We start from the raw sequence: 13,503 nt of genomic DNA on the forward strand, positions 1-13,503 counted from the left end.
CGAGAGAGAACAGCCCTGGAGTCAAGTCAGGAGATGATGCAGGGGAACCCACACTGGGGGTCTGAACCCCCGGCCTCTCATCCCCAGGTGACCCCGGACCCGTTCCTTGTTCCCTCTGGGCATAGTCTCCTCATTGGTAAATTGGAAAGAAGGAAAGATCCACCTTGTGGGTTATTGTCAGAATTTTCTGGAAGTGAAAATTTTATTGAAGTATAATATACACACAGAAATCACGGATGAACAAACAGCCAGATGAGTTTTCAGAATTGTCATATAACTAGAACCCAAGGCAAAAGATAGAGCATGAAAAGTACCCCCAGGATCCCGCATGTTCCCCTCCAGGTCATGTCCGTCCCTGTCCACGACGCCATCACTTTTACCTCCGTGTAAACATCTTATTCACAGGCTCCCATAACGTGGGCATCTTTCTGTGAGAGGCTGGTCCAGGTGGTCGTGTGTCACAGTCGTTCCATCATTCTCATTGCTCCACAATAGGCTACTGTACAACTAGTCCGCTGTGGATAGGATTTAGGTGTCCAGGCATTTCCCTGGTGGGACGCTCACACGTGGTGCTGCTAGGTCTTTAGTAAACACATGTGAGCATTTCTACTGGGTGTACATGTGGAAGTGGAATTGCTGGGTCACAAGGTCTGCATATGCCAACCCTTCTCAGTGTGGTCGAGCGTGATGGCGGTCCCCCAGCGGAGTGTGACAGCCTCGGTTGCCTCACATCCTTGCCACCACTTGATATTGTCTGGCTTTTTCATTTTCCCACTAGTGGTTGCTTAGTGGTATTTAATTCTGGTTTTAATTTGCATTTTCTTGATGATGGACCATGGTGAGCGCCTATTTATACATTTTTCACCATTTGCATATCCTGCTTTATGAAGTGGCTAATTGAAATCTTTTCTTCATTTTTAACTCGGTTTCATTTTATTAGAGATTCACAAGAGTTCTTTTTTGCATTCTGTTGGGAGTCCTTTGCCAGTTATGTGTACTGGAAATATCTTCTGCCACGCTCTGGTTTGCCTTTTAACTCTTAATGGAAACCTCTGAGGAAGAGAAATTCTTAATTTATCAATATTTTTCCTTATGGTTAGTGTTTTTTTATGTCCCGGTTAAGAATTGTCTGCCTATCCAAAGGCCAAGAAGTTATTCTCCTGTGTTTTCTCCTAGAAGCTTCAGTGTTTTACCTTTCACATTTATATCTAAAATTCATCTAGAATTCTTTGTGTGTAGTATAAAGTAGGAGTCAAAATTCACTTTTTTATAAGTGGATACTGGTTAACCAGCAGCAATTAATAAAAATAAGTTTATTTTCCCACTGCTCTGCACTGTCCCCTTTGTCATAAATCAAGTGACCATATACCAAGGATGGCAAAAAAATGTATACACATTTTAAGAAAGCAAAAAACTATATTAAAATTACACTGATGGTAACCACTTTGAGCAACTCTTGTAATTGCAGACGTCAAACATGACTTGTATTCATCTTTTGTTATCAGTATATATTGAGCATTACAATTTTAATACAGTTTTTTCCCTTCTTCAGATGTATATACATTTTTTTTGGCACCCGGTATGTGCAGAACTGTTTCTGGACTCTCTTCTGTTCTATCAGTCAGTTTCTTTAGCCTTATATCAATGCTATACTGTCTTAACTCCTGTTACTTCACAAGTCTTGAAATCAGGTAACATGCCCCCTCCACCTTTGTTCTTTTTCAGGATGGTCTTGGTTACTCTTGGCCCTTTGCATTCTAATATGTAAGCTGCTGGGATTTTGATTGGGATTGTATTGACTTTATAGAATGATTTGGAGAGAATGAACATCTTTAGAATATTAAGTCTTCTGAGTTCATGAACCTGACATATGTTTGCATTTGTTTAGGTTTTCTTTAATTTATCTTGGTAATACTTTACAGTTTTCAGTATAGGGGTCATATATAACTTCAGTTGTTCCCAGATAACGTACGTTTGCTAAATGGTATGATTTTAAAATTTCTTTTTCTGTTTGTTTCTAGTATATAGAACTGCAAATTTTTTTTTTGTTTGTTTGTTTTATGTATACTGACCTTGTTTCCAGAAACTTTGCCAAATTTATTGCAAGGATTAAATGAGATAATGAGTAAACCCCAGGCATATTGCAAGGGGCTCACTAACTCTTATCCCTGTGCAAAACAACTGAGGCCGGACAGGTGCAGCACCTAGGATACGGTTAGTGAAGGAGGACATCAGGGTGGGAAGATCGGTGAGCCCTCAAGGGTAGCATTTGCCAGGCTGATTAAAGGAGGGAGAATCCCTATGGAGAGAAACAATAGGAGGTCCATCTTGAATGGACCTTGAGAGAGGTTCAAGAGCTCTGAATGGATTGTAATGTTGGTACTACGCTTTACAGTTTGTAAAGCCCTATCAAATTCACTCTGTCATTGATTCTCACTGCACAACTGTGAGGTCACGTGGAAGATCTTTATGCCATTTTCAGAGTTAAGGAAAGGACTCAGAGTTAAGAGGCTTGTTGGCCAGAGTCTTTCCATGAGGAAGTAAGGGGTACAATAGGTTTCACTGCTTAATGGAGAGGTTGTCTAACCCTATCAGATGGTAGCCTTGGTCTTGATGAGATAGGCCATGGGGACAGAAAAGGTTATCAGAAAGATAAGTGATGACAGTGTTGAAATCTGTGTTTAGAAGACCTTTGTGCAGAATGAGGGGTGGCAGGCCATCTTGAAGGTTGTCACCACAGGCTGGGCACGATGCAGGCTGTCAGGGAGGGAGGAAGGAGCAACACTGAGAAAGGAACCATGGGACAGGCTAGGTACCGACTGGGCTGGGCCACAGTTCCCTTAGTGCAACATATACAAGTGAAGGATGTGCCTTTGGGTCTTTTGGATCTCAACTTCCCCTTCCAAAAAAAAGTGAAACCTTGCCTGTCTTTTACCCTTTCTCAGCTAATTTTATGATTAAAACTAAAACCAAAACAAACAATAGCTTTCCCCCTCCTCTGCTCTGTTGGACCTGGGTGTGTGTGCTCCCAGCCGAGGACTGGGGGCTCCCAGCTCCTGTGACACACTGACCTCTTCATTCATCTTCAGAGGGAGACTCCCCTTGGGCCTCCCACAGCTGGCCCCCTTTGGCCTGTGTTCATCCTGTTAGCTCAGGCCTTTCATCTGGTGACTCCCTTTTAGATAGCTCTGCTGCGGCCTGAGCTCCCTCAGCATGAGGCTGAACTTGGCAGTGGCGTACACCAACAATCCTTTCTCTCTTCTCAAAGCGTGTTTGATCACTGATTGCACCAGAACCTCTCAAAGTGTCTCTGTTGGAGAGAGCAGTTTCAATGCTGCCCCAGAGAGATGATGAAGGTGAGCCCAGGAAAGAATGACTCACTCAAGACCACACAATTCATTGATGGTCCAGAGGAACAAGTTCAAGCCCCTAATCCATTGTCATTTCTACTCCACCATTTAAAAAGCAAAACAGAAGAGAAGAAATAAACAACCAGAGGAGGTGGGCTGTCTGTAGCTTGGGCAACACTGAGATTCCCTGTATTGAGTTAGTTTTGCCTCTCACACCACCCAGGTTTGGAGTTGGAAGATGTCCATGGACCCCAGCCCTGAAGGAAGTACCACCTCTAGAGACTTCTCTCCTTCCTCTGTCTTCCAGCCCCCAGGGAGAGGCCTGGAGCTGGGCAGGCATGTCGTGGCTGCTGCGAAGGCCAGATGCGCTGAGGGCAAGGTGGGCAGGCAGTCTGTCCTCTGGGGTCTGCAGTGACAGCCAGCATGCTCAGAGTCCTTCCTTCCTGTGCCCCAGCCAAGCTAGCATCTCTCCAGTGTCTTCCACACTGTCCTCTTGCTGGTACTAACTGCTATTCCACGTAAGTCATCATCCCTTGTCTAGAAAGGGCCCTATATCTCCTCAGAACAACCAAGTGGGGAGGAGGGATTGAAGCAGAAAACTGGCTGCCTGCTTGGAAAAGACTTTGTGGAAACTTTCTGGGCTTCCAGCTACACTACCCCTTTCCCATGAGACATTTCCGAGACATACCTGAGCATCCATGAGCCATCTCCTTTGAGAACAGGGAAGCCACTGGAGAGAACATTGGGCTCAGACACCTACTGAGCTCTCCTCCAGAGCTGTCCCCACTCCACCCACTTCTGAGGTCCAGGGACACACCATGGCAGGTGAGGCTGGAAGGGAGACTGTGACATTCTATTGAAAATACCAAGTCGGTCTACCATTCATTGAGCCCCTAGTCTATGAGTCAGACACTTTACACATGCTGTCACATCATCTATAGAACAACCCTAGTGTGTACATGTTAGTGCTTTTCTACTGAGAAAGACATTATCCCCTCTCCCAGGGAATATTTGGGACAATGTCAAAGACACTGCTAATTGTCACAACTGGGCAGGGCAGGGGCCGAGGGTGAGTGTAATTCGCATCTAGTATATAGAGGCCAGAGATGCTGCTAAACTTCCTACAATACTCAGGACAGCCCCTTACAACAAACAACAATCTAGTCCAACTTGTCAATATGCCAAGGCTGAGACACCCGATTGCAATTTATAAATGCACAAAGAAACACTGGATTTCAAAGCGAAGCAGCTTCCCTGAGGCCTTACAGCTGGGCAGTGGCCAAGCTGTGTGCAGTCTACATCTGTCTGACCCAAAAGCCTGTACTTCTTTGGTTACAAAATGCTGTGGTCAAGAGCAACTGCCCACCAGGACCCATCTGTCCTGGGAGAGAACAAACGTCATTGTTTCTCACTCTGCAAGCAAACAACCATCTGTACCCGCTGACCAGAAGCCAGGGAGCTCAGGGAACAGCTGCTCAGGTGCAGACCTTTCCCACCAGGGCTCTGGTGGGTTACTGAGGTATGAGCCCTGCCTCTTCCCTCCAGAAATTTGGGATCTCACCCAAGTGGTTACAATATGTGCACAGGCAGGGGCCTGGTAAGTGCCAGTTCAGGGTATTGCCCAAAAGCCTATGGGCGTCAGGACTGTGGGCCCCAGGGGAGATCAGGGATGTCACCATCATGGGAGGGCAGGACTAGAGTAGGTCTTGGGAGGCGTGTCATGGGACCTCAGTACTCAAGAGAATTGGGATCCCGACATGAGGGAGAATGGGCGTGATTCTAAGGCCAGGCTGGGGAGGCGGGCGGCTGGGCTCTAGTTTGGCAGGTGGGTGATAGACTAGACCCCTGACTCTCTTCTTTTGTATCTCCTACTTCATGGTCTGGCGGTCTGGCGTTGGCTCTGCTTCCTCTAGTGACTTCCTTCATGGCCCTAACACCCATCGTGTTAACCATTATCTTAAAAAATGTTGAAAGACATCGTTTCTGCTGAATTGCTGGGAGAGGACAACCGTTCTGCCATTGCACCCGCCTGGCCCCTCAGCAAGATTCAGGGAAGATGTAAGCAAAGCGTGAGCTGCAGAGCTGGATGGTGGGGAAGGACCCAGTGTAGGGAGGAGGCAGCAGATAAGCCTGGAAGGTCCTTGAGAGCTGGCTGCTGGGGAGAGTCCTGAATGCCAGGCTAGTGGCTGAGAGAAAGGCAGAGATTGGGTCTCCAGAACTAGCTGGTTCTGGGAGGCACGGAAAGGGAAAGCAGTGAAATGTGTGGAGTGATATAGCTGACAGTGTTTAGAGAAGGGAGCTGCCGGCCGCCCCCGCCCCTTCCTCCCTGCTTGCACTGCAGAGGCCCCAGTTCTCCTGGTGCTTCTTGAAATAACATTAGCACAGTAGACGCCCCAGCTATTAGCAGGGGAGGGCAGATCCACCTTCAGGCAGTGCCGCCCTTTATTTCAAATGGCCTCCCTGCTAATGGGGTCTGAACACATGCGCACGCGCCTCCGTGCATGTGGCATGGGAGGAATTATCCCAATGAATGTCAATGAATGGTTGGGGACAATGAGATACAGTGAATGAGCGAGTTGTAAGAGGTCTTTCATGAGGTCTGAATGACAATTAGACTCCCAAGGAAGGGTGCCAGCCCAACAGGATCCACAGCCAGAAAATGAGAAGGGACTTTCACATCTGACACAGCAAGGCTGCAGAGGGACCAAACCCCTCCAATTAGCACTGTTCCTGGGCAGATTCAAGTGGGAGGGAGGCACCCCACCCCACCCCCCCGATGTGAGAAGCTCTCAGAAGATCCAAGCCAATTATTTGGGAGAAAGAACTGAGAAAGGAGGGAAATCTGGAGAGGGGGTCCTAAGGGAATGAGGCTCCTTCATCTCCCCTCTTTCCGTAGCAATTCTATTTCTTGGGATGGAAGCTGAATGGGAAAAGGAAATTTATGCAGAATACAGCAATTTCTGAGGCAAATGGCTAGGTGTCTGCCATTTTTTATTTTCCTAACCCCAACTCACTCACGTTTCTTCTTCCACCCTCTTTGAGCCTCTCTGGCTTCCCCCCCTCCTCCTTTTAGGATGCGTTTAGCTGTGTATGTGGAGACAAATAAAACAGCGTTAGTCTTCAAGAAGCCCAGGGACTAGTGCAGGGTGAGAGATAAAGAACAAGTGACTCAGGGGAGAAGATGAGCTCAGTGCTGCGATCGCTTCAGGCCCTGTTGTAAAATGACAGATAAAGAAGCAGGGGAGACACAGGAAGCCTTCATGGAGGAAGTGGTATTTAAGTGGGACCTTGAGGAGAGTGGGTTATCGAGGGCTGAAGGCTGGGGTCACAGGGGCAAGTTGTGAAATAGATTCTAGGTTGAGCCAACAGCCTGAGCAAGGCTGTGAGAGTCGTAGAAGTGGAGTGGTATTGGGAGAAATGGTGAGGCACCTGTGGAGGGGGAAGGATGGAACAGAACTGGAAGGGGGGCTGGGATCCAGGTCACAGAGGTCATGAATGCTCTGGGACCGCAGGTCTCTGAGCAAGGCAATTAGTTAGGACATTTATTCCAAAGGGGAGAGGCCTAAAGGACCTCCCCCAAAAGTGATCAGGTCTGTGTTTCAGAGATGTGACTTGTAGTGCTGCCACGTGGCAGATCTGTCTGAGCTAGGAGAGCCCAAAGGCAGGACGTTCATTGGCTCTTCATCCATTCTTTCGTCACTGAATATTTTTCGAGGTCCAACTGTGTGCCAGGCACTGTGCTCCATGAGACAAGCCAAGCGACTCCCACATGAAGGAGCTGTTTCCACACATCTGTCCTAAGGACACTGGAACACTCCTGGTTGCATGGGGTCTCCCACATATGTTGTCCTACTGCCACCTTCCCTCCCGTCCCAGAATTCCCAGACTGCACCAAGCCAGAACTGGCAACAGACACAGATAGCCCCTCTGGGAAATTTCCAGATTGCTGACAAACCCTGTTATTTTGGATCTTACAGGAGATTCTTGTCTCTGTGTTAGGTAGAAGCAGAGGAAAGGGTGATTTTAAGACAGTCTGCCCACCTCAGGTTGCTGGGTTTTCTGGAGTGATCTCCAGAGAGAAAATCTCCAGTTAAAAAGCCCAATTCTTAACCATGCTTTTCTTGATTTTGTCCTGTTAGAATTAATACCAGCCTTTTATACTTCCCTTCACTTCTGATGTCCAATACTGGGGACGCCTTTAACAGCTATCCACTCTTCAAGCCATTGTATCTTAAAATGAGTAAAACAAATGGATCCCAGGATTATCTTATCTCCTGATAACCTACAGGCCTCTCACACTTTTATTTATTTTATTTGTGGTGGTGGTGGTGATGGGGGAGGGCGTAGGTGGCTACTAGCTTTACAGACGTTTTTCTTTATTAAATTGTGTTCCAGTCCCGGAAAGCTGCCTTCATTTCTGCAGGCTACATGATTCCCTCCACCACGCTAAAATGCACTCAGCCACACACCTCCTTGCTACTAAGCCCTGACTCCTTTTAGTTAATAACAGCTCACCCAGCGTGTGACATCTGCACAAAAGAAATCAGGTCTCCATAACCAGCAGCTATGATATAATCTCTGCGTTCATCTCCACTGCTGTTTCTGCAGGGCACCCTCCCCCTTCCTCACTTGGCTCCCTCTCTTTTCCCAGTCACTTCATTTACACCACAATGACGGTCCTTCCCATCAGAGTCCCAGATGGAACCAACCTGCACTTTCTATCTTCTCTCCTCCTCTCTTCTCCCTTCTCCTCCCCTCCCCCCAGATTTCCCTTCACCCTTTGGGAAGGGCTCCTCCCAAATCCTCTTAGATCTGCCCCCACTCCCTGCTCTCCTTTCTCTCTGGGGTCTTCAGGAACACTTTTGGGTCAGAGAGGAGTGGGGATGGGGGCGAACCGACATGCTCAATTCTTCCTTTTCTTTTTGCCCCCAACTTAATGAGTCACCTGTCCCTTCCACACACATTCTCTGCCCCCTACAGACACTTCCCTCCGTGAGCCCAAGATCATCTCTCTGAGAGGTAACCCCCCCCCACACACACACACACACACACAGCTACACTAACTTTGTTTGCTATCACAGCACCCCAGGGAGCCACTCAGTGAGGGGCTAAGGGTCAGGTCAGGATGTCACTAGGACTAATTCAATCTTCTTTTGTACTAATCCTAACTTCCGACTAGATAACGCCACCAACTCATCCCAGTTTTCCTGAGACTTTCCCTGTTTTAGTCCTGAAGGCTCCCATCCCAGGAATTCGCACAGTCCCAGGTGAATCGGGACAGCTGGTTACTCTATGAGTCTCAGGTTCTTTGCACAAAATGGAGCTCCGAGTGTAGATGACTTAGAAAACCCCAAGGCCAGTGGGGATGTTGAATCCTGTGTACAGACGTATGCCCCAGCAGGCCAAGTCATTCAGCTGTGCTCCTATGGCACGAAGAAGTACTAACACAGGCCTGCAAACCCCAACACCCCCAGCCCGGGACGAGACACTCAGACTGGGGTGCTACTGAGGCACAAATGCCACACAGAGAAGGCTTCTCTGGAGCGTGGTGGGGCGGGGTGGTCACAGCTGTGCTCCAGCCTACCTGGTGCAGTCCAAGGGGCCTGCTGGGGTGGGGGGTAGGGCTGACAGAGGTTATAAACACCCGCTGCGTAGTGTTTTATGGTGTTGAGCTTGGAAAGGGTGCTGCTCATGGAACCCATGCACCACCAAATGGAATATTATTTTTAAACACACACTTACCCATTCATCTCAGAAGCATTTAATGAGCTCTGGGCCAGGTACTATGCTAGAAGTTAGGGATGCCCTGTTGAATGAAACACAGTCCTATTTGTTGAGGAATCGATATAAAGAGGAGCTGTGCTACGGTGTGACTAATGCTGTCATAAGAACAAGCAGAGGGTGCACTGAAGACATATCAGGAGGCCTCACAGAGGAAGCCCTGTCTCAGCAGCGTCCCAGGGACTTAGGCAAAGGGAGCAGACTGGGAAAACTTGGGAGAGGACCAGCGGGAGATGCCTGCAGATCTACAGAACTGGAGTCAGAACGGATGGGGGTGCAGGGGATGCAGGGGTGCCATACAACAGGAAGATGAAAAGATGAACAAATTGTAACCAGCAAGGCCTTCTCTGCCCTATGAGGAAATGGGGACTTTATTCTTCAGGCAATCAGGAATCCTTGGGAGCGCTTGGAAAAGAGCAAATATCAGGCCTATTAATATCCCAAGGGAAATATGACAGAAACTTAGACTAAGACAGCAGTCTTAGTCTGGTTTTGAGGCAAATCAATAATATGACAGGACTTAGTGATTGTTCAGCTATAGGTCTGAGGGAGAGGAAGGAATCAAAAGTTCCTGGCTTGGTCAGGTTTCTTGGAGTCAGATTTCTGGCTTAGTTGTGCCATTCTCCAAGACCAGGAGCCAGGAGGGACATGTTGGGGGAAGATGGCTGATGGCAGGGAAGAAAAACTGGCAAATTCCATTTTAGACATCTAGAGTGTGAGACGTGGTGGACCATCCAAGGGAAGAGGGCCAGCAGGCAGATGGGTGTTCAGGTCAGGAGCTCAGGAGAGAGGTTCAGGCTACAGACACAGATGCAAAACTCAATACTATGTGGATAGAGCTGAAGCCATGAAAAAGGATGGGCCAGCCAGGAGCAGAGGACAAGGCCCAGGATAGAACCGTGTAGAGAACCAACATTTCAAGATGAAAGAGGCAAAAGTGATGGAGGAGGACAGGCCAAGGGGATAGGAGTAAACCAAGAGATATAGTAGCATGGAAGCCAAATAAAGAATGTCTTAAAAAGGATGGAATGAAAAAAAAAATATGAAATGACTAAGAGGTCAAGTTTGATAACTATTGAAAAGTTTTGGTCAGATTTAGCAACATCCCTGGAGAGCAAGTTCTAGTGGGTTGGTAGGGACAGACGCCAGGCTTTTGTGGACTGAGGACAAGTGGGAAATAAACAAGTGGCAATAGTGAGTACAGCTTCTCTCTCAAGAAGTGTGGCTGTGAACAGGAGGAAAAATGGTGGTTCCTGGAGGGGAAAATGGAGTCCAGGAACTAGTGCGCCCCTTTTTTTCCCCCATTTTTTAAAAAAAATTTTTTTTGTTGGGAAACAGTGTGTTTCTCCAGGGCCCATCAGTGCCAAGTCGTTGTCCTTCAATCTAGTTGTGGAGGGCGCAGCTCAGCTCCAAGCCCCATCGCCGTTTTCAGTCTTTAGTTGCAGGGGACGCAGCCCACCATCCCATGCGGGAATTGAACCGGCAACCTTGTTGTTCAGAGCTCACGCTCTAACCCGCTGAGCCATCCGGCCGCCCCTAGTGTGTTACTTTTGAATTGGCAGATTTGTGCATGTTTAAGTGCTCATGGGAAAGAATAAGAGAAAGCGGAAGGAAGAGAACACAATTCTTGGAGCAAGACCCCTGAGAAGGTTGGAGCTGATGGAATCACAGCAAGGCTGGGAGGCTGGAGGTATCTATGCCGGATGTGAGGGCATACCGTTGTCAGAGGCACAGAGAGGCTGGAAGCACTACGGCCACATTGAAGCTTTGAGGGCATTCTCCCCAGTGCTCCCAGGTATCTCTGTATTGTACAGATGAAGTTGCCTCCACGGCGTCAGGTGCAGAGGCGGTGCAGGCTTACAGAGTGGAGAAGACTTAAGAGACACGAGAAATACAAAAGGCAGCAGGAAGAGCCTAGGCTTCCTAGGAGATCTTGATTCCTTGGTCTGCCCATCAGAATCTGGGCTCAGAAAGCGTTTACTATCTAGGTCACAAACGCACTACTGAGCTATGAGCAGGAGAAACCGGAAAGGCTGGATCTGGGAGAGGGTGGGGGACTGTGCCTCAGATGGGAGGAGAAGGGAACGGGCTACATGGGCCCTGGAGAGTGGTCAGGGCTGCTGGCAAGGAGGTCACTCTAGATGTCAGATGCAACACTGAGTGTCAATGATCCTGTGTCCTGGACCAGTTGGCAACCACACTGAGTCAGTGCAGCTTGTGATGGTGGCAGGTGAGGTGAGAAGAGAGGTAGGGGTTGGGTTGTACAGGGCCACGCATGCAAGCTAGGTTTGTCAGTCTCTGACAGGCTGATGAGGGCAGGCTCTGTTCTGCTCGCTGCTGTATCTATGGGCCCTGATAGTGAGTGCAGGTAGTAAGTGCTACACCAAGGACTTGTAAACGTTGAACACAGGGGCAGTTGCTCCCAGATCTCTCTACCTGTGAAAGCCCTGCTGACACATGTCCTGGCAGGTGACATGTAGCTGTGTCTGCCCTTCCAGTCCTGCTATCACCTTGCTTGCCTCACGACTGGGCTGTGTGGGCAGTGGATGAGCTCTGGCCTATGAGCCAGGAATCCTGGGTGCTAGAACCAGAATCTTCTAGCTGTGACCCTGGAGCTCTGCTTATAACACCTGTCCAGGGTTGTGGCAAGGACAGATGCGATACGGACCCAGTGGGAAGGTGCTTAAGTATAAGGTGCCACAGCACCCTATGTATCACTGTAGACAGAGCCCCTGGTAAGTGGCCCATGTCGCTGGCACTCACTAGCACCTAGTTGCTTCCCTTTCCTTGTCCCCTGTAGTCACCTGAACACTAAGTGGCTGAGGGGAGGGGGCAGGAGGCCAAGGGGTGCTAAGCCTCCCTCCCTGACATCACCCGTGGCCTGGTCCTCATGGGAAGAGATACGGCTTGTACGTAAGGTGACCCCCCATCCCAGTTTATGTCTGCTGTCCTGCTGTAAGTAACACCAATGCCCTCACTCACTCGTAATAGTGTCCAAATGACACGGTCACCCTACTGACAGCCTGTGCTGTGTTCAAAGCTTCCGTTCCTCGGAAAACTTATGTTTGCAAATCAGTCATTTTGTGGTACACAGAGAGAACCGAGTCTGGCTAGCAGCTCGGCTAAATACATATTTATACTGCACATATATCTTTGGCCACCATCACCCCATTTTCCTGTTATACTGCCCACGGGACCTAGGGAGCGAGGCCCGTAGCCAGTACAGTGGAGCTAGGGAAGATTTCAAAGGGAATTCTTGTGCCCTCAGCTCTCTCCCACCTGGCTATAAGTGATGGGTTACAGTGAGCAGGCTGACTGGGGTCTCCTGGAGGGAATCTGTATGCAAGGGGGTTAGGGCCGGACTTCTTAGCCCTGGCTTTTTACATTTTGAGAAGACAGCTCAGCCCAAGAATTCTTTGGAAACATTATTGTGGCACGGACAATATCTTATACCTCTGATTCAAACCCTTCAGTATATGGAGTTTCCTGATACTCTAGAAGTGCCATGTACCCTTTCTCCACACTCGCTGTCAACTTCATGAGCCCTGAGTGGCTACTTGGGGAAATGGGAGGGAGGCAGGGAAGAGATCTTCTCTTATGGAGGGAGGGTAAGCTTTTTCCTAAGGCCTTGGTGGGTTGGAAGGAGGGGATGAGAGTGGGGGGAATGCAAGGCTGGGAATTATTAAGATGAAATATAATGACAACGCTCACCAAACTCAAATTCACAAGGACTTACCCAGCATTTCCTCAGAATATAAGACGAGGAGCTTATAATAATTCAAGTCAGGCTGTGATCAGTACAGTGATAGAATACAAAGAAAATCCCAGAACAATGGTTCTCAAGCTTTATCCTGCATCAGAATCCTCTGGAGGACCATTAAAACACAGATGGTGGGGCCCCAGCGATCTGGGTGGGGGTGGGTCAGAGAATGTGCATTTCTGACAAGGTCCCTGGGGACACTGCTGCTGCTGGTCTGGGGGCCACACTTTGAGAACTATTTCCAAACAGGATGTAGAGGTTGACATGCCTTGAATTCGTGTGAGGAGCTCCACAGAGGAGGCAGTATTTGAGGTGGGTCTTAGCAGGTGAATAGGGTTTAGGATACCCAATGGTGAGAGCAAACAATTATTGAGTGCTTACGACGTGCTGGGCAACTTGCCTTGTTCATGTGACCCTCATAGGAATCGGCTAATGTAGACAGGGTTATTGTCCGCAGAGGCACTGAGGGATTAGCTGCCCCAATGTGCTCGACCAGCTCGAAACAGTGTTGAGGGGACACAGCACAGGAGCTGCTGCTGAGGGGTCTTTAAGATCCCCCAGCTGGCGGTCCCTCCTTCTGCCCAGATCTCAGCTTCTGCTCCGAGATCTCCA

The 13,503-nt window shown here is 48.6% G+C and overlaps 1 protein-coding gene across 4 annotated transcripts in view; it reads left to right on the top strand.

Annotated features, from left to right (window-relative positions):
- Positions 1-13,503, top strand: part of LZTS1 (leucine zipper tumor suppressor 1) — a 48,186-nt gene that overhangs the window by 13,697 nt on the left and 20,986 nt on the right. The window contains exon 1 of one of the 4 annotated variants that reach the window (XM_074338280.1): positions 3,778-3,868. The exons of the other annotated variants lie outside the window; for them this stretch is intronic. The gene's annotated coding sequence lies outside the window, so the exon portion shown is untranslated. Of the gene's footprint in view, positions 1-3,777; positions 3,869-13,503 lie in introns of those variants that run through there. 4 annotated transcript variants of the gene reach the window in all.

The sequence above is a fragment of the Rhinolophus sinicus genome, linkage group LG07 (genome assembly GCF_036562045.2).
Source record: "Rhinolophus sinicus isolate RSC01 linkage group LG07, ASM3656204v1, whole genome shotgun sequence".
NCBI lineage: Eukaryota > Metazoa > Chordata > Mammalia > Chiroptera > Rhinolophidae > Rhinolophus > Rhinolophus sinicus.